Below are 24,623 nucleotides of genomic sequence, written 5' to 3'. Positions count from 1 at the left end.
TCATTCCAAGCAAGTATCAATTCGTGACGTAATCGTCCAGAAACGAATTGACAGTAATTTGAATGTTTTAGCAGACTAATAGTTTCGTTCACGGGATAAAATTTTATTGATTATGAGCTACAAGTTCTTGAATTTTATTTAGAATAGTGTTTAATTAGTAATTGCATGCCATAATTTATGTTTAATATAAAGGTGTTTTGATTTTTGTATGCATCTAAAGAGAGTGAATTTATTTGCGGCTTTTACTCTTAGACGAGTTACCATTTACAGTGCTAAAAGTGTGCGTGTACAGTTCGCTGACCAGTGAGGTGAATTTCATTTTGTGATTTTGAGCCGAATAGAGACAAATCCAGTTTCATTTAGACTTAACGTGATAGAGAGAGAGAGAGAGAGAGAGAGAGAGAGAGAGAGAGAGATCACGTTATTACAAAAAGTCGTTTAGCCCATCAGGGAATATTGAAACCTGCACGCTCGATTTGAAGCACATTACACGCACGTGGTTGAGCTTTCCATTAAGTTGCGTATAACAATTCCAAACGTACTTGCATAAGGTTTGAAATTACTTTTTGAGACAAATACTGATTTTTGATAAAAACGAACCGAAAATTTATTCAAAATATGGAGGTTCTGTTTTAATTAGGACACATCTCACCTTGTTGATCACGTTGTTTAGCAACACTGTAATGCAAATCAATTCATTATAATGATTTGTGACGTAATACATACATTTCACATACAAACTGTTACACGGAATTTGCTGATCGAATGAGGGTAAAAGAGTGTTCTTTTCCAGAAATGCCAATAAACCGGCGGATTCAAAAGTTAAATTACCAACTGTTGTTTAACTTCGTTTATATTGCATTTCACTGACTAACACTACTCTTATTGATAAATTAACATTAATTGCAAGCAGATTTTGAATAGTCACCAGCACTGCCAAGCAGCAGTTCACATCACAACCAGTAATAAATGCAAATGTAACTGGACGGGCATTACTTCGTTAAAACAGAGCAATCAGCTAAGATAAACTGTACCAGGTGGAATTATTAAAATCTTGTGGAAGTTTAATAAGGTTATGTGAACACTATCTTACATTATTTCACATTAACTGGACAAATTATTAGTCGGAAACGAAAGAGGAAGTAGTGCTGGAAACGCTGGTGTCCCTTGGTAACCAAGCCCGTACTCACTAAAGAGAGGTGCCCCCTGGGATCCATTTGCGGAATCCATGCTGGTTTTTATAGACGAGATTTTCGTTCTGCAAAAACTTCATGTCTTGGGTATAAAACATGTTTCACAATTCCGCAACATACTGACAACATCAATATAGGCCTCTAATTGGGTGTATCTGTCCTACGACCCTTCTTGAAAATGGGAATGACCTGCACGTTTTTCCAATCGCTAGCTACAGTTCATTGGTCCAGCAATCGACCATAAACTTGTGCTAGATGGGGAGCAAGTTCTTTCGCATTAGAGGTGGGTCGAACTCGTTCATTGCTGTGAACTACTTCATTCATTTCACTCTTTGCCGTGAAGCGTTCAAATGAAGTAGTTCATTCGTGAAGTACGGAAGCCTAGCGAAGTTGCCCAGTTCGTCGCTCAGCCGCTGCTACGCTCGCTTCGCCTCGCTCGTACAATAAAGCTTCGTGATACTTCACAAATTTACCAACAGATGGCGGAACTATGGAGTAACGTGCACGCAACGTTTTTCGCTCTTACAGCGTCTGAGTTATCTTAAATAGAGCATGGTCGAAGGGGACAAAGGAAAGATAAACAGAGAAGGCTGTCACGTATAAAGAAGGTACTACATTTAATCTTGCTTGACATTTTCTCGTGAAGCGCCAAAAAAAGTCTTTATCTGCCAAATGAAACATTATTTGTTGTATTCATGGACTGAAAAATAGGGCTATCAACGAAATGCAGTCCAGTTTTATGTTCCTTTTAAAATTTAATCCAAAATAGAATGAGTATGTTTAACACTGTCACAAAGTCTATATACCTACGTTAAGTAATTATTCAGAAGTTTTCCTGTAGATTTTATTTTGTTGACAATAATAACCCACTAGATTCAAAACGTAAACTGTCACCTGTAGTCATTGGTACGATTTCAGGTAAAATCCCTCTTTCAGTGTTATTAACAAACCTTTTATTTTCATGTTGGCTGTGCGTGCTCACACAGATAGCCTCTTCGTTTCCATCTTTAATATTCATTTGTCTTCAAGCGCTGCCAACGGTAGGCTACCCGTAGACGCGAAGTTTAACTGCACAAATAGTCACGGGTAATGATGTCAGCACTGCAGGTAGCAGCTGACGCTGTCTTCTCCTTGCCCCTCACATCCCCCGCCCCTCCTAAACCTACCTTTCCCCACAAACACCGCGCGATTCGTCGACAGGCAGCACAGGGAGGACTGAAGTGAAGGGAGAATGAGTGACGTGGGTGAGGGAGAGGGGAAGAGAGTGAGTGAACTAGAAAAAAGTGTGGAGTGTGCCATCTGTGAAGAGTTTGAAGTACCAGTTCATTGAAATTGAGTGGTTAGTTCACACTTCACAGGAGTGAAGCGTTCATTTGAACGACTCATTCACGAGCTCCCCATCACTATTTCGCATAACATTTGTAGAATCTTATAGGTATCTCATCTGGTCTTGATGTCTTTCCACTATTAAGCGATTGTTGCTTTCTTATTACGCAATCAGTTATCTTAAAAAATGGTATTTCGAAGTTCGTAGATGTGGGAAAAAGAGGGGCTGTGTTACGATCTTCCGCAGCGAAACGATTTCGGGAGACCTAATTCAGCATTTCGGCCTTTCCTCAGTTATCTTCCGTTTCGGTGTCTATATAGTCACTGAGTGAATAAATAGAGGATTTCGAACCATTTACTGATATTACTTAACACTAAAACCTGTTACTGGTTTTACTCAAGTTTGGGAGACGAAGTTTTACTTTCAGGGACATTGAACACTTCTCTCACTGTTCTCCATACTCAAGTTTTCGCTTCGCATAGCTTTTAACAGCTAGGTTTTTACTTCGCTCGAATCTGATGTGAAGTTCTTTGATGAAGTCATCTCATATTATCTCCCGAGTCAAGACGTCGTTCTGCGGCAATGTGTCAAGTTTCCTACTTGCCATCTTCAGATCATCGTACTTTCGTGGTAAAACCTGTAGTCATAGTTGCTGTCATACCCTTATGATCAATAATACATTCCTCTACATTAAATGGTTCGATAAGTTCAAGTATGTTCACTGATTGGTCTCAGACGTTACATTCACGACCCGAATATCTGCTAAAAGTAATTTTCGGAGAAGGCGTTCACAATAACGTCACACAAATACCTGTCTCGGGCACCAGTTTTGATAGCATGACCCTCGCAATCTACACCTGCCAGGATAAAGTCATTCCCAATTACATCAGTGCGATCAGAAAAATTATTAAGGATATTTTTTGATTTCTTTCTGGAGCGCTCTATCACTGAACTCCTGACCCAAGTGGTCGATTACCATTTTTGACTGACCTTTGATGTTTACCTTCACCCAGGTTAAATCATATTTGACATCCAAGACGATACGCCACCGCCATTGGCGACTGAACTACCCTTACGATAAATATTCATATGTGAACTTGAATTTCGTTGCTATTCGCTTCTGCTTTCAACCAAGTTTTTGTTCCTAATACTATCTGCGCATTATAACCTTCCATAAGCGATACACCTTCTGGGATATCTCCTTGAAACCTTTTTCTACATATGATCTGTGAGGATGAGCATTCTCTCAGAAAGTTGTAGTTGATGTAACTTTGACGTTGGCAGGCAATCATTCCTGATGCCAGGGGGACGGGAGTCTCTAAACTAAAAAATTCCTATGTGCACGCCATGCGTAATCTACTCTCGTAGCCCGTTGCTACTTGACCTCAAAAGGAGATCATTACAACTCTCCACCAGGTAACACTCGTCGAGAAATTTACTGTCGCAGGGCTGTCTGAGCCTCTGGTTTAGACCTTCCACTCTGCTTCAAACCAGATAACCACATTTCATATTCGATATGATGCTACATATAGATAGCTTGGCCTGCACCCTTACGTGTGATGCTCCATGCCTTCATTGAATCAGCCATCCACCGAAAGGAGCTGATGATAGCCTCAGACCCCGAAGCAGCTGACATGTGACAATCTGCAGCCAGTTGCATCCAGTGCACACTGGTATTCTTTCCCGCTCTCCATGCTTTTTCCCGTGACACCATCACCAGCTGCTGAAATTGTTCGGACTGGGCAGCAGATCTGATGACAAGAGGGTTGTCCTGAGCAGTCTGTTGGGTACATGTTCCATTCTTAAACATTATGCACCACATCCAGACACTGGGTGGATTCATTACAAGTTCGCCATAGATGGTAACACGTTTGCAGTGAATGCCAGAGTCTAGCATTTTCTACCAGCAGAAAACTAGTTAACACTTCGCACATCACAGTATGGGGTCCACAATCAACACAGACATGGTCACAGCTGTCTCTGCACTTATGTGCCAAGGTCCGACAAACTTGTGTGCAACAACTGTCCACATCACAATTAACATCAGAAATCACAGCTGCTACAAGACAGGCACACAGACTGTGTGCAAACGTCTTTATTTTCTGGATGGACCTGGTACTTAGTACATAAATAAAATTTACGTCAATTGTGTAAATTCTTGTATTTCTTTTCTTTTGTGCCAGCTAGCCATCACCTTTCAAAAAATCCAACATTTAGCACAGGCCCACTGTAGCATATGTGCTACATATTGATTACAGTAATCATGATTAATTTTGGTGGTGATAAATTTACAGTGTAGGAGAGGGAAGACTTGTTCCAAGTAATTAAATTTATCGTGGAAGGTTGTCCCACAAAATCTGGCTTTAGGTCTGAAGATGGTCAAGTTATATGATGCCACTTTGTTATGCACATAAAAAGAAGTCACTTTTCTTTATTTTACATAGGCAACCCTGTTTGCAAACACAGAAAAACTGTTTTGTGTTCTTCCTAATTTATCCTTTAGACTGATTTCAAATATTATAATATTACAATTCAATCCTTTTAAAACTGAGCTGGTATCCATTACACTTACGATTACTTTGTCATAAGCCAAATTAAACCCTAAATCAATAGTAGTTTGAACTTACCTAGGTCTCTTGCCAAGTGTTTTATTTTTTACTTTTCTTTTTATGTACTGTATTGCAACAGTAAAAAAATAAGGTTCATGTATATGAAAGTAAGGTCATGGCAATAATAGTGTCAATTGAATGGCAGGGGTTCTAGAAAAGTCTTTAGAACAAATTATGTCTGACAAAGAGTTAGAAAATTGCTTCTAGTATTTATTGCACTCTTACAACCAGATTTAAGAACACACTGAAAGGGAAATTTGTGAAGAATCAGTCACCCAACAGTATTTATTTCCAAAGAAAAGAAAATGTTTGTTAATCATGTCAATAAATGGCAATTTTAGTTTCACTAGTTGAAAAGGACCGTAAATTTGAAACTTCATAGTATCTGACACTGCATCCACTTGTTAAATTGATTCTGCCTCATTTTTGGTATCACTATCGAGGCACAAAATCCTTTGCTACAGTAAACATCTTACGGTATCACGGACAACATACAATATTTTCGTAATAAGCAGAGCACAGAAGTGCTTGAATGAAGGAAGGATACGTGAACATGTGTGATAGGAATGACAAACATGTAGCATTGAGGGATAGTATGTGCCACTGTATTTCGAGGAGGAAAGATCCTATTACTGAAACCTACCACCTCACATCATTACGGTGAGTGGGTAAACTTCTAACTGCTACTTTTAAAGTATGTTTCTCGTTACTTACATAGCCAGAAAGTTATGCATGTTAAACACTTACAGAGTTCTAATGCAGTAGTGTCATAACACTTACTTCCTCTACTATGTAACACTACATTGCATAATTACTCCAAGGGAATTTTTTTCTGTAATGCATTAACTCTTATACCTTCAAGCACTCACTGACACGAGCAGTAAAAGTAATCAAGTTAAGCTTTGCAAGTTTTGCACTGTTAATTCAGAGAACATTGAGCTAGCTGGGCAGACATTCCCCGATTACTGTCAAGTAATACCTAGACCACTCACTCAACGCAACAACTTAGTCAAGAAACACAATGAACTGTTTTAAGGGAAAGAAAACTACTACTCCAGGCATAAAAGCACTAGTCATTATTTAAGTCCATATGTAGTAGTGTGGAGCTGTAATACCCAATCAAAATATCAGCAGAAACATTTAGATATATTTTCAGAAGTGGTTTATATTAAAATGTGGGCTTGTAAGTTAGGACTGAAGCAGCAAACAAAACACACACTGGCAGTAATGGAAAAAGCCAAAATACAGACAATGTAGTGACGTCCATGGTAGGTCTTCAGCACTACTCACCTGTCCACAGATGAATTATTCTTCTGTATTATACCAAAGGCAGCACATTTTTACAACCTGGCAATACATAATACCAGTGGTAACTCTGCTTTCATGTGTTTTTGGCATGAAGACATTGCCAGGAGATGGTAAGTAGAGATATCTTCATGCATTCTGAAGAACGTTCTTATACATTTTAACTCACTTAACAACAGACATGTTTTGAGTCTGATAATCTTGTCCAACCACGACATTGGGCAGAACTTGTAGATTATTTGACATTTTCCAAATCAGATTCTAAATATTTCAGTGCTGTTGAGTGTAAATTCCTTGTTACAGAGCATAGCTACATACGATTATGATTTGGATTCCAATTCTAGCTAACACCAAGGACAGAGGGAGGATTCCTTTGTCTGCATGATGGAACCAGATTATTTCAGAGATCTTACGACACTAGACTAAATGGTGCACACAGGCTTATTCAAAATAACTGATTAGGTCTGGTTACAAATTTCATCTGACAACTAGCACAAAGAGAAAATTATAACAAACCAACCGTAAATTTGTCAAAGCAGTGCAAAAAAGTTGAGAAGTACTGGGAAAAGAAATCTGACCCTATCTAACATTTCAGTTTTCCATATCTTGAGAGATAGACTTTTGCCCCAAGGAGAAACTCCACTGTATGCGTGCCCTAGCTGAGAAATAGGTTTTGTAACAGCAACTACCAAGCGAACAATGGATTTGCAAGTCAGTCTGGCAAAACACCTTGATTAATCACGAAAATATAATAATGATTGTGCATGTTTAGGATAACTGCAACAGTGATAAATATTTTGCAATATCTGACGTTTGTGCAGATTTGTATTGCTGTAAACAGGTCATTTGATTCAATTTATTGTATTTTCTCAAAATAAGCTTTCTATTTTTACAATAACACAGAAAAACCAGTAATTTCAGAACTGTTACAACATTATGCAAAATGTTTTTTATCATATACTGCATGTGAGAAGAAAACCTAAATAGGTATACATTAAAACAATTTTTTGTTTTCCATGTAAAATTTGAATTTTGTTGATTACACCATCGTTTGGGTGAACAGTTCAACGTAAGACTACTTAAACAAGCAAGTTGTTGTGACTAAATACTTCGAAAACAATCTTACGGGACAAGAATTTATTAAATCATCCCTTAGAAGACGCACACACCACACCAAAACACTTTGTAGTAATGTTAAACAAGTGAAAGTTGCAGTTGATATGGTGTCTCTTTAATGAATATTTTGAGCACTTAAAGAGGATTCAGTGAAGATGTGCCCCGGAACACACATGTAACTACAGTGAGACGAGCCCAAGTGAAAACCCTGGAACAGTGGACGTAATTTGCAAGACCTGTGTGCAATATCTGGGCAAAATTATGAACAGCTCAAAAACATGCAATTTCCACATCTTTTGTGGCAATGTTGTGGGGACTTATCACAATTTTTTTTATTTTTTTATTTCAGCTGAACATCTCGAAAACACAATAGTCACACAAGGCAAGGATAGCTTTATGCTTCAACATTTGAGGATTGGTTTATGATACTGTAGTTACTCAGAAACAAGACTGCACGAAATTAGTCTCTCTTGACAAATTTGTCATGTAATAATCCGAAAATATTTAAACTGTGCTAAGAAAATTACATTAGATTCATGCCTCTTCCTTCAAGAGCCTCCTGCCAGACAGCTGCTGGATGTGGCGTATGTATCTCTAATGAAGAAAGCTTGTAGGTACATTGAGACAGTGAAAGGAATAAATTAGGTGTGTTTCACAACACGAAATGCTATGTGACAGAACACGTTGCACTAAAGGTTTGTGAAACACTACACTTATTGGGGTGACACTTACTACCCATTGGGATGGTAAGATAAGTGATACAAAACACAGTGCAACTTTCCATACAAGCTACAAGACAGTACAAGTCACGTTTCAGTTACAATCATGAGCCCTTCTGAAGAGGGCATGATTGTGCTTATCGTTATTTAATGCTACAAATATCCAACAGTTTGGCTGTGGTTTTTCAACATAAAAAATTTCTATGGAATGAGTCCAGACAGTTTACACTTCAGCTACTCTTACAGAGCACTGCACAAATTTTTGACTTGCTATTTCTTCTGCTGAGGAGCTACTCACTACAATAAGGTGAGTTGGTGAGAATGAGTGAATGACATTAAAAACTTCACCATGAGAAGTCTATTTTTTATGACCACCAAGTATAGTACTTTATTCAGTGTGGTACATGATTCTGTTTGAGGAGTATTCAGGAGAAACATTGCTGTATTTCAAGTGAGAACAGTCACTATCAATGATGTGGCAATGGGTGGTAACTTCTGTATATGGTAGACAATGTATTTGGAGAAATTGGAAGGAGCCTATGATAGGAAAAATCCAGACATGTTCTTCTGACATCATGTTCAGGGCAGAGATGAATTTATCTGCAATGTCTTCTTCATTCCTTATGGATTCACAAACCCTGCAGGTGGGCATGAACTGAGCACATCACATGCTTCAACTTAAGAAATAAAGGTTAAAACTGGTTAACATATGGCCATGTATGGAGCTTGGTCTGTAACCACAAGTAGTAGTTTTTCTAACTAGATACAAGTAGGCCAAATTGATTGCATTACTGTACTGGAACTGGCTTTCTGCAGCTCATACATTTTTAGCAACATGGGCTCAACTTTCTCCCCTGCTAAAGTAAAAACTAAAAATGTTCAAAACATGTTGTTCCAGTGAGTACATGATTTCATCCACAATGATTCCCCACGTCGCAATCAGACGCTTTCTCCTCGATTCTTTGTATGGTTTATTGGTAAAGAGCTCGACGTAGTTTTTCTTAAAGTACTTTTGTCGGGCATTGACATCTTTGGATATTTTTCAAGAAATCCCTTGAAGGCTTGACAGTTCAACTTCACGAGTGAAATTATTCCTTGTGTAAGTGCTGCAGGCAAATTAAATTGTAATTCCTTCAAATTTTGGCTTTGCTGTCTCTCCATAACCAGCCTCCACCTCCATGTGAACATATGATGCATCTCACAGCAACACGTTCGCAGTCACGAACAGCAAGCTACTGATCCTGGTGGGATTGAATCACTCATTGTCGATAGCATTATTGAGGGCTACTTTATAGCGGTAAACCAAGAGAAGAGGTTTTTCAAACACACACTTACTTTTCACTGTTGCAGATGTGCTTTCAACTCCCGTGAGGCATTTACTGAAAGAGTTAGGCTTACTATTCGCACGTACACAGCAAGATATGGAGACATTAACTGAAAGTTAGTTTATATTGATTAGAAATCTTTTAGCATAAATTGGAGTAAAACTTAAAGACAGAAGGGGGGAAGGAGATTATTGGCATGGTTGTGGGGAAAAAGGAATAAAGGTACCAAAAATGGAACAAAGGTGCATGAAAAAATGCCTCTTCGCAACTAGAAACAAAATTCACACTGTAGTATCTTTCTGAAAAGCTTTAATTTACCCTGAGACAAAAGGTGCGCACCTAAAAATCCTAACCCTGGTAATGAGGTTGGTAAACAACTGGATCAGGTTCAATGTGCTGGTATTATGCCTTGGCAATGGCAAGAATGATTAAGAGTTTTAACAATAACAGAGTAAGTTAAGGAGACTGTTTATGCAAATGTATAATACCGGGCTATTTCAGGTGTAAGAGTATGTACTGTATTGTATTGTATTGTATTTCCGTGGAGTGACATGGACTAATGCTGGATTCTAATGGACATGTTAATAATAAAGAGTCTTGCAGGTTTATTAGTTGCTATGTTTATGTGGGCTTTTAAGTCAGTGTGAGAGGGGCAGTTCATTACTATTTGTATAAAGTGAACACGGTTTAAATTTATAGGACCAAGTTTTAGTTGCTTTATTAAATTGTGAAGTACACTGATTTAATTGAGAGGTCTTTGGTTTCTTTCGAAGGTTAGTGTGTGTGTGTGTGTGTGTGTGTGTGTGTGTGTGTGTGTGTGTGTGTGTGTGTGTGTGTGTGTGATTATATATATATGCTTCTGAAAGTAGCTGTTGTTTCAATGTTTAATACTGATACTGTAATTGTGGACCAATTAAAAGATAAATTTTTGTGTTTTCATCAGTAACACCAAAGTTTTATGCAAATTTGTTCTTTAATAAATGTTTTAAAAATGTGAAAGTAATACAGACACAATCAATCGCTCCACCCTTTCCTACAGTGGTTCACCTACCTGTAAAAGGTCCCCACAAATACTGACAGTAGTAGCTGGAATTTCAAAAGGTTAAGTTTCCAACAAGCAATATCCCAACCATACTTGCAAGATGAGACATCATGTGAACATTCATTCACATACTAAGTAGGAAGTTGTATCTGTTGTTCATCAAGAAAGGTTTACACATTCATTGCAAAATGAGAAAGATTAAAAGAACAGAGAAAGGTTATTATGACATTTCTTTAATGTATAAAAACATGCTGGACAGCAAGGCTACAGAAATCATCTTCCCTGCTGATACTCCAACTTAATTCATCGTAGCTGGAACAGTTTTGCCTTTCATCAGCTGCAGGACTTTAAATCAAAATGCTTCCATGCAGCTCGAGATTTTCTGGCACCCTATAAGAACAACAACAACAATAATAATAATAACAAAATAAAAAGCTGCACATCCTTGATTGCACAATTTTCATATAAAATTGTATATCCACTATTAAAAATAAATTTACAGCAATATACTTACTTCTTAATTACATTAACAGAAGTATCACAAGTGGAACCACCTATGCTGCCACTAGTATCATCTCAACAGGTATTTGGCAGTACTATCCAAATTCACCGCACTACCTGTAAAAAATTGAGAGAACTTTGAAGTTATGGGCAAACAGTATACGAGTTTCAGGTATTACAAATAACTAAAAGCAAACAATGCAGTAGTAGTATTAGCACATTGTTGAACAGTTAATTTTAATTTAAAATTCGGGTTTCATAGGACCAAATTTCTGTAGACATGGAACGAGTCACTACATGAAATAATACAATAACAATACAAACATGTCATTCCACTTCAAGTGGGCCAGTTTCAGATATAGACTCCACTTGACCATTTCTGAATCCACTGAAATTTTTTGAGTAGATTCAATGATTTTTGGATGCATATGTACGAAGTTTCAGCTTGATTTCTTTGGTTCCATTTTTATAGTCTCTCGTAGAAAGGAGTCCCAATTTTGCACCAACTACATGCATGATGAAGTGCCAAATTAGATTAACTTTTATGAAACCCTTTTACAGATGTGGACGAGTTAACCCACCAGGCTCTGTCACTCTCCAGCTGCTGAGAACATGTTTAAATGCAGTCTTTGAGTTTTCCTTAAGCACTATTGACGTTTTTATTCATGCCATTCTGCCAACCTCTCGCTGCAACAGGTAACTGCTGCTGTATCTCTGAGAATTGAAAAAAAAAAAAAAAAAAAGTTTTGCGGATTTATCACACAATTGCTCTCGCCTGTACAAAAACTCACTTTGATATCTTTAACTTTTATGAAATTAAGATTGTTATGACCAAGATTCCAGACACATAGGGAAGGAATTGGGCGCATTGCCAGATACAGAAACAAGTGGACTGAATTGGGCATGCCGCACGTTGCTGTCTGCTGGATATAAAACCCAACAACACGAGAACAAAAAGCGATATTTTTCTGCTCTAAATTTTAAATAAATTTTTTATTTCTTATCCACATTTCATACACAGAAATGTCAAAGATAAAATCAACCACATGCAAAGTTTATGAAATGTATTTTCACTTCTGCAAACACTAATATTTCGTGAAATGCTTCACTTTATTTGAGGTAGCATAGTAACTATGGCGAATACTGAAAATATTTCAGTCCTTTATCAAGCAAAGATATCAGAATGTAAGATAATTTCTTCAGTCCAGAGAAATGGTTTGATGCTGCTTTCCATGCTATTCCAGCTGCTTCATCTCCCAGTAAAATGTACAAATGTCAAATTGTTTCACCAAATACTTTTCTTAAGATGGGTATTTTGTAGTGGCTGGAACTCCATATCTCATTGTAGGTAGCAGTGTTAGGGAAATCAGTACAGCTATAACAAAGCCTTGCTTAGCATGGGGACCAGAGACCACATCTGCAGCAGTCAAAGGATTAGCTTACAAGCCCCTGCTTTTGTATACTCAACTAAGCTTAAGCTTCAAAACCCATGTATTTTAATTTTTGACCTATGCCTGCTTCAGACTGAAAAACAGTCAACATTTTTACTTTTCACACACATGGCCTACACACTAATGTGACAATGAGCAAGCAGAAGTAAGTGAAATCAATCTCTCTCTCTCTCTCTCTCTCTCTCTCTCTCTCTGTGTGTGTGAGTGTGTGTGTGTGTGTGTGTGTGTGTGTGTGTGTGTGTGTGTGTGTGTGTGTGCATACTGCACGGGTGTAATGTTTTAGTTCAAACAGCTGAAATTTCTTAAACTGCTTTAACTGAGAATGGTGCAGCATCATTGGAAACCGTGCTTACTCTGATCTTGTCTCGTATATTGCACTGTTTTATTGGTTCTGTTGTCTACAAATCAGCTATGTATAAGACACTGGAAAGTCAACTTATAATGTACATGTGAAAGTGATTTCTATGCATACTTATTTAAAATTGCAACAATAAACCATGTGCATTAAGTATTTTTACAGTATACTTCCATAAATGTAAATATTCTTTAACAGAGTAAAAACAGCGATGCTGTAATTACGACTAAAGAGTTTCCAATTTTTTTACCCCACTAATTGCTTTTATGTTTTTGGGAAGTTGGTTACAAAGTTTAACATTCATGTGGAAAGTTCCGTTTTGGCACAAGGATGTGATGATTTGGGTCACATGTAAGCTTTTGCTCTGGTACAATGATCCTGAATATCGCAGCTTTTTGTAATCTGAAATCCTCACTTATTACATTTATTTCAAATGCATACAAGGGTTTCCATACAATAGATACATGGTAAAGAAGAAACAAAAACTTTAAATAGAGATTTCCACAATTGCTTCCAAACATGATTCTTATGTCACAATCCCAAGAATTTAATTTCTTTATTGTTACCTACTGGTTCACTGTTGGTGGAGGCAAATGGGGTGACTATACCCATGTTTGCAGCCTACTGGAATTTTAGTGTGATATTTTTTCTTTGCTGTTTATTACAAGCTGATTGTTATGTATGGTTGCCAAGTTGTTTCTGACAGTGTTTACTGGTTTCTGCAAATCCTTCCTTACTTTCCCTTTAAATAGAATTGTGGTGTCATCTGCAAATGTAATGTAATCATTTTATGAGCATTTGCATTTAAGCTTAAGATTATTAAAGTACAGGAGGAACAGAAGGTGTCCCATTACTGATCCTTGGGGAGCAGCATATTTAATTAGGTTATCATCTGACAAATGTCAGAAATAGTTTTTACGTTCACATTCATGTTTTTGATGCACAATGCTTGCTTATGATTACTCAGGAAGGAACTGATCCAATTGTTGGATAGGCCCTGAATACCATATTTTACAAGATTTGACAGCAGATCCACCATGTCAGAAGTTTTCGATAAGTCAATAAATACTCTTGTTGATTTGTGTTTCTTGCCTGGCAGGTTTAGTATGTACCAGATGCACCAAACATTTTTGCAATTAAAGAGCAACCAGTAATAGGTCTGCAGTTGTTTACTTTAGTACTCTCACTTTTTATTACATTGGAATACCCTTGGATGTTTTCAATACATCAAAGAAGTGAGTGGTCACATTAAGTGCATTAGTATTTCGATTATGTTTGGTGCCCTCTTCTTTAAAATGTAGCAGGACACCAATGCCAGAAGAGTTGGAATTTATAGTTATTTTACCGATTCGGCTACTTCATCTTGTGCAGATGACGATGATTTGTGGGGCATTCAACTTCGTGGTCCATCAGCACCCGTACAAGTTCCAATCTTTCCATTTCCTGTCTTGCCACTACTCAAATGATGAGGACAACACGAACACCCAGTCCAGTCTGTGAGCAGAGACAATCCCAACGTGGCTGGGAATTGAACCCAGGACCGCATGATCCAGAGGCAGCAACACTAGCCACTAGACCATGAGCTGCAGACACTGAGACAGAGCTGGTGAACACTGATCCTCTACGCTCACTAATTTTATGTCAACAGGCTTGAAAGTTCTTATTTAAGTTTGACTATCATATAATCAGCAACAGCTGTGAAAAAGTTAAATGTGTTTGCTACTGAAACGAAACTGTTATATTTTACACAATACTATTTCCCCAGATTATTTTTATAAGACATAGCTTTCACTTTATTTGCTGAATTATAAATGTACTCATCATTACACTTTTTTGTTGCTATTATTAATTTTCTCAGTACTCTGGATGACTTCTTTTACAGAGGCAGTCTCTTTCTGGCATGAAATCATTAATCTTCTTCTGCTCCAACTGTTCGTTCTAGAATTTTTCTGTGGTAATGAAAGTTGAAATAAATGTGTTAATGTATCAAATATATCAACGGACATGTTAAATTTTTCATTTGTCATTTTTGCAAACCTTTGACAATTTTTAGTAGTTGTTGAAGTAGTTTATGTTACCCTGACTAATTTCTACATGTGGTTGTTAAGGAGAGACTCCAGTGGAGCGATTTCAACCAAATCTGGTACATGCATACCTCAGTGCCAAGCAACGATTACTGTATGGGTAAGAACTAACTACTTATCATAGTTCAGGAAATATGACAATATAAATATTGAGATGTATGAAAAAAGAAAAAGCCACATCCTGCATAAAGTTTTAACACATTAATTCTTAACTACTAAGACACTACTACAGTCACATGAACTTATGGAAACCTCTGACATCTGGCAGCATATTTGCCAGCTTAGAACTACAAAGTTCAAACAGGTAAAGAGGAAAATGACAGCCATTTATAGAGCTGCAGAGAAGTGTAGGCATAGGGATGTTTACAAAATTGTGCTGCAGACGTGAACAGCATACAGAAACTGTCTGGTCTCTTATTTCTTAATTTGGATGTTGCAATATTACATCTGTACATTATGCACATTTCTCTGCGTGACTATTTCATAATTTGAAAGGTTTTTCATGAATAAAGGGAAAAGAAATTTTTTGAATACTTCTCTACAAACACAGTTCATGTTTTGTTTTCTAATAGAAAACTGACAAAATGAATACCTACGCAATGCTGGGCTTTTCAGAGGTAGGTGTGTGTGTGTGTGTGTGTGTGTGTGTGTGTGTGTGTGTGTGTGTGTGTGTGTGTGTGGTCTCCTTTGTCACTTTAGCGAGGACAGATGGCATACCAACATGTCTGAAATTGTTAACATTATCTTTTTCTATAAAGCAGTTTCACATTTGAATACCGTAATTGTGGCTAATTACTGGGCTAACATATGCAGCACAGAACTTTAGTATTCTGCAAAGTACCGTATCACATCCCTGAGAGTCCTGAGTCTTTGGTGATTTAATTATAAACTCAGTCTCCATCTCGTCAGTATCACTAAGGTGTATACCAGATAGCTATCTTGGAAAGCCATTTTCTAAGAGTTAAATGATTGCCTGTAGAAACCCAGTTTTTTTAAAATTCATCTGCTATATTTAAAAGTGACATATCTGAAATACCAGTAATGAAAGCATTTTTACTGCATGAAGTCTATATCTCAGACCTTATGCTGTTGGCCACACTACCTTCGCAAATGACGACATAGTTTTAATATTATCCTGAGAATTAGCCATTTTATCTGATTACCTCATGATTTTTGCCTTCATAACATTTTTAAGAAACTGCGGTACTGTTTGTAATGGGTTATTGCAGCTCAATTTCTAACATTATGATATAACTGCTGCTCCATCCTCCATCATGTCCTTATCCCACTAGCCAGCCACCCAGTTTGACTGTTAGCTCTACTACTGGGTACTGGGCTTTGATCATTTTAACTGCAAGTAACTTTCAAGGAGTAAGAAATGTGTGTTGAGGATAGAATTATATTTATCATACATGTTATCAACACTATAAACACCCTGTCACTCAAGGCCTTTAATGAGGTGGAAGAAAGTATACCGTATTTACTCGAATCTAAGCCGCACTTTTTTTTCCGGTTTTTGTAATCCAAAAAACCGCCTGCGGCTTAGAATCAAGTGCAAAGTAAGCGGAAGCTCTGTAAAATGTTGGTAGGTGCCGCCACAACTAACTTCTGCCGTCTAATATATGTAGCGCTACACAGGCATGCTTTGCAGGCACAAAGATAAATAATGGCGCCAAAACCTCTGAGAGAAAAAAAAAAAGAGAGAGAGAGAGAGAGAGAGAGAGAGAGAGAGAGAGAGAGAGAGAGAGAGGAGAAGAAGAAGAATGTGGAAGACAAGCTTTTTTTCTCCGCCCCGAGTTTTGACCACTGCATTTTCATACATTATCCAACAAAGTAAATACAAATTCCGTCTTATTCATCATCGAATGTAGCAGCCTTTCAATGTACTACGAAAGTCCGACTGGCAAGACTATTTGGGATGTTTGTCAATATGGCCAACTTTACGTTCTGAATTTTTTCCTACCTGTGACAAGAGATGGTTGCTAATAGTAACTTTTATGAATTGTTAATCACATGCAGTATTATCTTCACCATAAGAATAATACGAATATAAACATTTTGCCACATATACTTGTGTGTTTGCTGCTATCTCATTAAATCCTGTCTGCCTAATAAACTAAGAAACTAGAGTGAGACGACAGCAAATGCAGAAGAATAATACCATGTCAAGTTTATATTCATATTGCTCTTATGCTGAATAGTGATACAATCAGAAACGAAGCACAGCAACTGACTAGATTTTTAAATCTAAGATGACTAATTTCTGTGCAGAATGTAATGTACTAAAGAGGCGTTTGCAAGATTTTCAAACGGGGAAAAATTTTCGCTAAACTTTCCTTCACATTTGGTTCTTGTTGGTCATTATCAAAGAAAGCAGCAGTGTAAGTAACAACAAATAGCAGCCTCTTGCCATTGTTTCGCTAACGAGACGATTCCTCACTTTATTTTTAAATTGGAAGCGTCGGTAGCGCGCACATAAGCAAGTCATGCCGCAAGCGGTGACAGTTCGTAAACACTCATTATCAGAATGGAATAACCAATGCATGACACAGTACAATAATGCATTTTCAGCTTAGAATGACGTAAACACTTATAATAAAGAGAATGGCACTTATCGAAGAAAAATTAGCAATCAATTCAAACCAGACGCAGCACGTGAAAAAGGAAGGGTACCCGTATAAATACGGACGGAGCGCCTGACGCACAGCAATGGCTACCTGGTAAAGCTTAACTGCTAAGCTTACTACTCAAACCAAACTACTGTAGCTGTATCGTCATTCATTCGACCTAAATTGTGTCTCATACTACAATGGACCAACTTTGTTTCGATTTGGAGGTGCGGCCTAAAACTTATCTCCCCTTGAATTTCGAGTCTCAAATTTCAGGTGCGGCTTAGATTCGGGAAATTTTTTTCCCCTTGATTTCGAGTCTCATTTTTCAGGTGCGGCTAAGATTCGAGTAAATACGGTATGTTGCCACTGAACCAACATTGCTACACAGTTCATCATTACATTCAATAGTGTGTGTGTGTGTGTGTGTGTGTGTGTGTGTGTGTGTGTGTGTGTGTGTGTTTGTTTGGGGGGGGGGGGGGGGGGCGGGCGCATGCGCTTTACATGTTACATCTTTTCATTACAATCCAATCGATTATGCACTCCAAAGAAATAACAAAATGCAACTGCCACTTCCTAGGTTAGGCTGACAGCACTAAATGGGAGAAGTGCAACCCTGTTCTGCTCATCTCCCGATCGGCAGATAGATGCCAACACCCCACATGACAAAATAACAAAAGTTTAACAATTACTACTTACTTATTCCCTTTCGAAGTTCCTTCAGAAAGACCAAGACTGCACTTCACGTATTTCTGTATGGTCTACTTACTATTATGCAGTATACTGAGTAAATTTTTATTACTTTAACATGAACAACTATACAATGAAAAATCCAGGATGGAATAACGACAATATTATGAAAAGGATAGACTGTTATTCACTATATAGTGGAGATGCTGAATCACAGACCGAGACACAACGTTTCTCGGTATGGTGAATAACAATCTATCTTTTTCAGATTACTGTCAACAACTAGAGATGCACACTCGTTTTAAAAGATTGGCAAAAAACAAACTCTTTGCAGTTTAGAAAAAGTGTTCACTAAATTTACTTTTCTAGTTAATTTAAAACAAGTTCATACAGTATCACAGCAAAAAATTAAAATTATTAAAATTACAAAGAGACTGTTGAGCTGTCTAGTACATACTTACTAGCATACTCCCAGTATAGCCAGTACAAATGATCACAATCAAAGTACTATCAGTTTTCAGAGCCACAAGTTTTTGCTGAGTAGAGGAAACAGTGTTCTACACTTTGAAGAGGTATGCAAATTGTCAAAGGCCCAGCCCAACTGTCTCTCTGTGAAATGAATAAATTTCTAAACAGAAATTTTCTTTTCACATAGTTAAGATGTCTTACCACTTTGCTCTTCTCAGTCATTTTCAACCACAAATCGGTCAATGCCCTGAAAGAAATGAAAGGAATAACCTCAGTTTATGTATTACCCTTGTTATATACTTTCATCTAAATGAAACAGTGTAATGTTAGCTACAACAACATCCCGAATAAATAAATGAGGGGGGGGAGGGGAGAGAAGAGGAGAGGGAGAAAGAAATTTGATCTTGTTGGGGAGTCAATCAACAGAGTGCACAGTCATGTTGATAAGAATACAGATTACTTCAGTACTTTAGTGTGCCACTAGTTATATTTTCTTGACGCCTGACAAATTCACGTGCACACACTGCACCTGCGCATATTGCATAAGAGTACATATACAAAGAAACATTTTTAGGAGCAAGGCTACCTGATATTTCTGAAACAGAACAAAATGTGATTAGCCAGGTATGCACCTATGTCAGGGCCTCACAGAATATGCAGGAATGCACAATCCACCGATGTAAACAAACATCGCTTTCTTTGTTTTAAAATAGCAAATTATGTTTTTTCTACTGAAAAGGAAACTAGAGGTACTATTCGTGAGAGCAGACTTGTTTTCAGTGCCCTAAACTTCATACCTTTCGAAAAATGTTGATTTTGAAACAATGACGACAGCAAAGAACTAACAATGCCTAAAACAGGCTTCAGGACAGTGAAAGCAAATCACATTACAGCAGGAGCTGTGGCACTGTTTAGGAAGTACAAGATTTAGTGCAGTGATAAAAAGTTTGCCATCACATACCTCTAGCTTTCATTTCAGTAGGGGGAAAAAACCTGTGCCATTTTACAAAAATATATTTGTTTTGATGTGATGTTTATTTACTTGTTGGGATTTTTCATTTCTGCCGGTTGTATGAGTCTTTTTCATGTGTGTTTTATTTCAGGAACAGAAGAGATGGCAAAGTTATGTGGGACACACTATACACAGCAGTTCGGTTCTTATTAACATTTCGGCTACAGTGGACTGGCACAGCAGTTGCAGTATACCGGGCCTTTTTTGAGATTGTCAGCAGCAGCTGTTTTGAGACACGCACTAGATCATCACTGTAACCTGATGAAACAAAGAGGTCAATTTGTGATTGTTGCACAGCTGCTGAACTAACAGTTTTAAATCAAACACACATAATTACCTAAATTACTTTGTTGCCAATTCAATGTATACCTATGGTGACATTTCACAACACTTTATACAGTAATTTGCTGAAAATCTGAAAGATGACATTTCAATGTTTATCCTGTAATTTTGGTACAATCTGCTTCTTTGCAGTATGGTGTGAAACAGTAGTGTTGTTATAGACTGTTGTAAACATGTGGAAATATTCTAAATAAATGATCCCAACCCTCAGTACCAATCCAAAACCGATAATGAAAACAAGGCTGAGAAATTGTCAGTTCACTGGAAATTCTCAGCACTGAGTACTGCAAGAGTGATGGCAATGCAGTGCCACAGGCATGATTACTAAGGGGTCAATCCATTTCAAATCACCCACGCGATGTTGCTCAACATTTTTGATTTTCTTGATTTTATCATCATGACTTCCCTATAGACAGACATTCACAAAACACTGTTTTACAAATTTTTATAAGTCATAGTTTTTTCTGGCAGCCGTTTTTACAATGGCGGTTGGGCAAATTTTAGTGGAAATCAACGTTTGCGGGAAAGTTTAATTGCCATGTTATTTTAAGAGATATCAGAATAATTCAAAAACCAGTGTGCTCAGCATGAAATGAACTTCAGGCATAATTTTTTTTAATTTCTCTATCATGCAAGAGAGTCACTCAAACTCTTTCTCTAAAGACTCTGAAAAATTTAACAATCTTCACTTTCTAAGGCCTTCAATTTTCATGAAGGAAGAAAGACTCACTAATAATATGTTATCTCTGTGTTGTGTACTTACAAAACTACCTGCAGTATAAGTTGCAGTCCTGAGAATGCACTCCTGTTTTTTCTAGAGCTTTTTCAAAAATGGTCAAAACCCTTCTGACATCAATTTTTGCAGGTCAATATCTAAAAAGGGACTGAATGAAAACAAGTGAAAATTTTACAGAATTTTCTTGATTCTCATGAGCATATCTCTCAAAAAAATTATGACAGACTCAACTATATTGAGAGTAACAGAGCAGCAAATTTCAGTAAAAACATTACCCTTTGGGCAGTGTAGTGCCAAGTTATCAAACAAGGACTTGAAATTATTACAGTTGACATTGGTCAAATGATGTTTAAATCATTACATATAATAAATGATCGAATTTTCTACTTGTAAATAACAATGGGCAGAGATAACAATTATCAAGAGTTCTAATTCTTAAAATTAACGGTACATTTGTTGTACTACACTTGCATACAGTATACACATAATGTTTCTCCATGAATACAGATTTAAAACTTCAGTTGTAACTACTTGCCAGCTGCAATTTTCATTAGGGAGTTAAACACATAGTTTATCAGTTATGTTGTGTGTTCTACCAGAATTCCATTGGAGTTACTTTTCATATTACTTTCTTTGCAGGACCCAAGACAATAAACAAGTGAATAAGGGTTTTGTAAGTGTAGATCTGAAGTCTCCCATCTTCAACTGTTTTCAAGAATAGTAGATTTTTCAAGTATTGAAATGAGTTGTTTCGTGGGTGAACTAATAAGTGAACAGTGCCATAAACAACACTGCAAGAAGAAAGTGCATCAAGAATTAATAAGAGTGAGTGACTTGCCAGCTGAAGAACAAGGTTTGTTCGAAAGAAATTTCTAATATTTGTTATTACCAAGAAGATAAATATTCAGACAAATACAACCACATTTTTGGTAAAAAGTGTTGTGACCCATTTGGTACTCACAAAAAGCCAGTTAAAAACGGTTGGCATAAAATACTAGTTGAACACCTAAACAAAAAACATGTGGATATTAACCTAATTCCTGGACAAGCTCTATGCCCAACTTTCACATCAAGAATATTTGTACATAAACCAGATGAAAAAGTGGCAATTAGTGTTGAGAATTATCCTGAATTTCTTCCTGGGCCTTTTGAATTGGTTGAGGATGATTCTTTGCATCAAGTAGAATCAATCTGTGAAACTTTGGAATTATCTCCTTTACGTAAAATAACAAAGTTCAACAAAGACCAGCGACTATCAGCTACAAAGAAAAACTGGTAAAATAATTACAAAGAAAAACTGGTAAAATAATTACAAAGAAAAACTGGTAAAATAATTACAAAGAAAAACTGGTAAAATAATTACAAAGAAAAACTGGTAAAATAATTACAAAGAAAAACTGGTAAAATAATTACAAAGAAAAACTGGTAAAATAATTACAAAGAAAAACTGGTAAAATAATTACAAAGAAAAACTGGTAAAATAATTACAAAGAAAAACTGGTAAAATAATTACAAAGAAAAACTGTTAAAATAATTACAAAGAAAAACTGTTAAAATAATTACAAAGAAAAACTGTTAAAATAATTACAAAGAAAAACTGTTAAAATAATTACAAAGAAAAACTGTTAAAATAATTACAAAGAAAAACTGTTAAAATAATTACAAAGAAAAACTGGTAAAATAATTACAAAGAAAAACTGGTAAAATAATTACAAAGAAAAACTGGTAAAATAATTACAAAGAAAAACTGGTAAAATAATTACAAAGAAAAACTGGTAAAATAATTACAAAGAAAAACTGGTAAAATAATTACAAAGAAAAACTGGTAAAATAATTACAAAGAAAAACTGGTAAAATAATTACAAAGAAAAACTGGTAAAATAATTACAAAGAAAAACTGGTAAAATAATTACAAAGAAAAACTGGTAAAATAATTACAAAGAAAAACTGGTAAAATAATTACAAAGAAAAACTGGTAAAATAATTACAAAGAAAAACTGGTAAAATAATTACAAAGAAAAACTGGTAAAATAATTACAAAGAAAAACTGGTAAAATAATTACAAAGAAAAACTGGTAAAATAATTACAAAGAAAAACTGGTAAAATAATTACAAAGAAAAACTGGTAAAATAATTACAAAGAAAAACTGGTAAAATAATTACAAAGAAAAACTGGTAAAATAATTACAAAGAAAAACCGATAAAATAATTACAAAGAAAAACCGATAAAATAATTACAAAGAAAAACCGATAAAATAATTACAAAGAAAAACCGATAAAATAATTACAAAGAAAAACCGATAAAATAATTACAAAGAAAAACCGATAAAATAATTACAAAGAAAAACCGATAAAATTACAAAGAAAAACCGATAAAATTACAAAGAAAAACTGATAAAATTACAAAGAAAAACTGATAAAATTACAAAGAAAAACTGATAAAATTACAAAGAAAAACTGATAAAATTACAAAGAAAAACTGATAAAATTACAAGTTCTCTCAAGCAAAAATTGGAAGAATCTGTCCATAATGACTTAGATGCTCAGAATGGAAATAGTACAGAAAATGTACAAAGTGAGTATGATACACTTATTACCAAAATGAAAGAAAAATTCAAAGTTTCCAGTAAAGGTAACAAAATTAAGATAATTAGCCTCTTGCCAAGATCATGGTCAAAGAAAAAAATAATCGAGGAATTTGGTGCATCTGAATACATGGTGAAGTTAACTAGGCAGCTAGTTATGGATCAAGGTATCTTACCACATCTTTCGAAAAGACAAGATGATAACAAAATAAGTGAAGTTTTTATTAATAGTGTTAAAGAATTTTACGAGGATGATGACAATAGTCGCATGTGTCCTGGTAAAAAGGAATTTGTTTCAACTGTGTTAAGGTGCAGAAAAGGTTAATTATTCTCTCGCTGAATGAGCTCTACAGCCTCTATAAACAAAAATACCCAGATAACAAAATTGGCCGCTCTATGTTTTGTGTTCTACGACCAAAGCGGTGTGTTCTTCCGGGTTCATCAGGAACTCATACTGTATGCGTTTACAAGCATAATCAAAACACAAAGCTTATGATGGAAGGAGCAAAGCTTAATGCAAATTATAAAGACCTGATAGCTTTCATAGTATGTGATATTGATAATGAAAAATGTATGCTTGACATATGTGCAGTATGTCCTGGACCAGATACCCTACTTGATATCTTAAAAAATGAACTTGACATCTTGCCTGATGAAGTAGTTTTCAAACAATGGGTACAAACTGATAAGAGTTGAGCTTATTACACAGGTAATGCCCAGTGAAGAATTTTTACAGTCTCTTGTCGATAAGCTGGTGCTTTTAAAATCCCATCACTTTATCTCAAAAGCTCAAGCTCAATATTTTAAGGAAACGAAAGAAAATCTGAAAGAAACCCACTGTTTAGTGATTTTGCAGAAAATTAAACATTTACAGTACAAGATGAAATTCAAAGTTTTCACTGGACTAATGCACAAGCGACACTGCATGTTTGTCATCTACTTCAAAAAAGAAGACAACGTGTGATGCAAATCTATTTGTGTAATTAGTGACCACCTACAACACAATACTACGACTGTGTATGCAATTTAACATCACCTCATTAGAGAAATTAAGAATATCATACGTAATGTTGAAAAGATAATCTACTTTAGTGATGGCGCAAGCAGCCAGTACAAATATAAGAAAACTTCATTAATATCTGCCACCACAAAAA

The 24,623-nt window shown here is 36.2% G+C and overlaps 1 protein-coding gene across 1 annotated transcript in view; it reads right to left on the bottom strand.

Annotated features, from left to right (window-relative positions):
• Positions 1-10,853: 10,853 nt before the first annotated feature.
• Positions 10,854-24,623, bottom strand: part of LOC126187492 (hrp65 protein-like) — a 159,886-nt gene continuing 146,116 nt past the window's right edge. Inside the window, exons 12-14 of the transcript XR_007537747.1 lie at positions 18,996-19,041; positions 11,151-11,254; positions 10,854-11,026 (exon numbers count right to left, since the gene is read on the bottom strand). The gene's annotated coding sequence lies outside the window, so the exon portion shown is untranslated. The remainder of the gene's footprint in view (positions 11,027-11,150; positions 11,255-18,995; positions 19,042-24,623) is intronic.

This window comes from Schistocerca cancellata, chromosome 5 (genome assembly GCF_023864275.1).
Source record: "Schistocerca cancellata isolate TAMUIC-IGC-003103 chromosome 5, iqSchCanc2.1, whole genome shotgun sequence".
NCBI lineage: Eukaryota > Metazoa > Arthropoda > Insecta > Orthoptera > Acrididae > Schistocerca > Schistocerca cancellata.
Note: the sequence above shows the minus strand (reverse complement) of the source record. Positions and strands in the feature narration are given on the sequence as shown.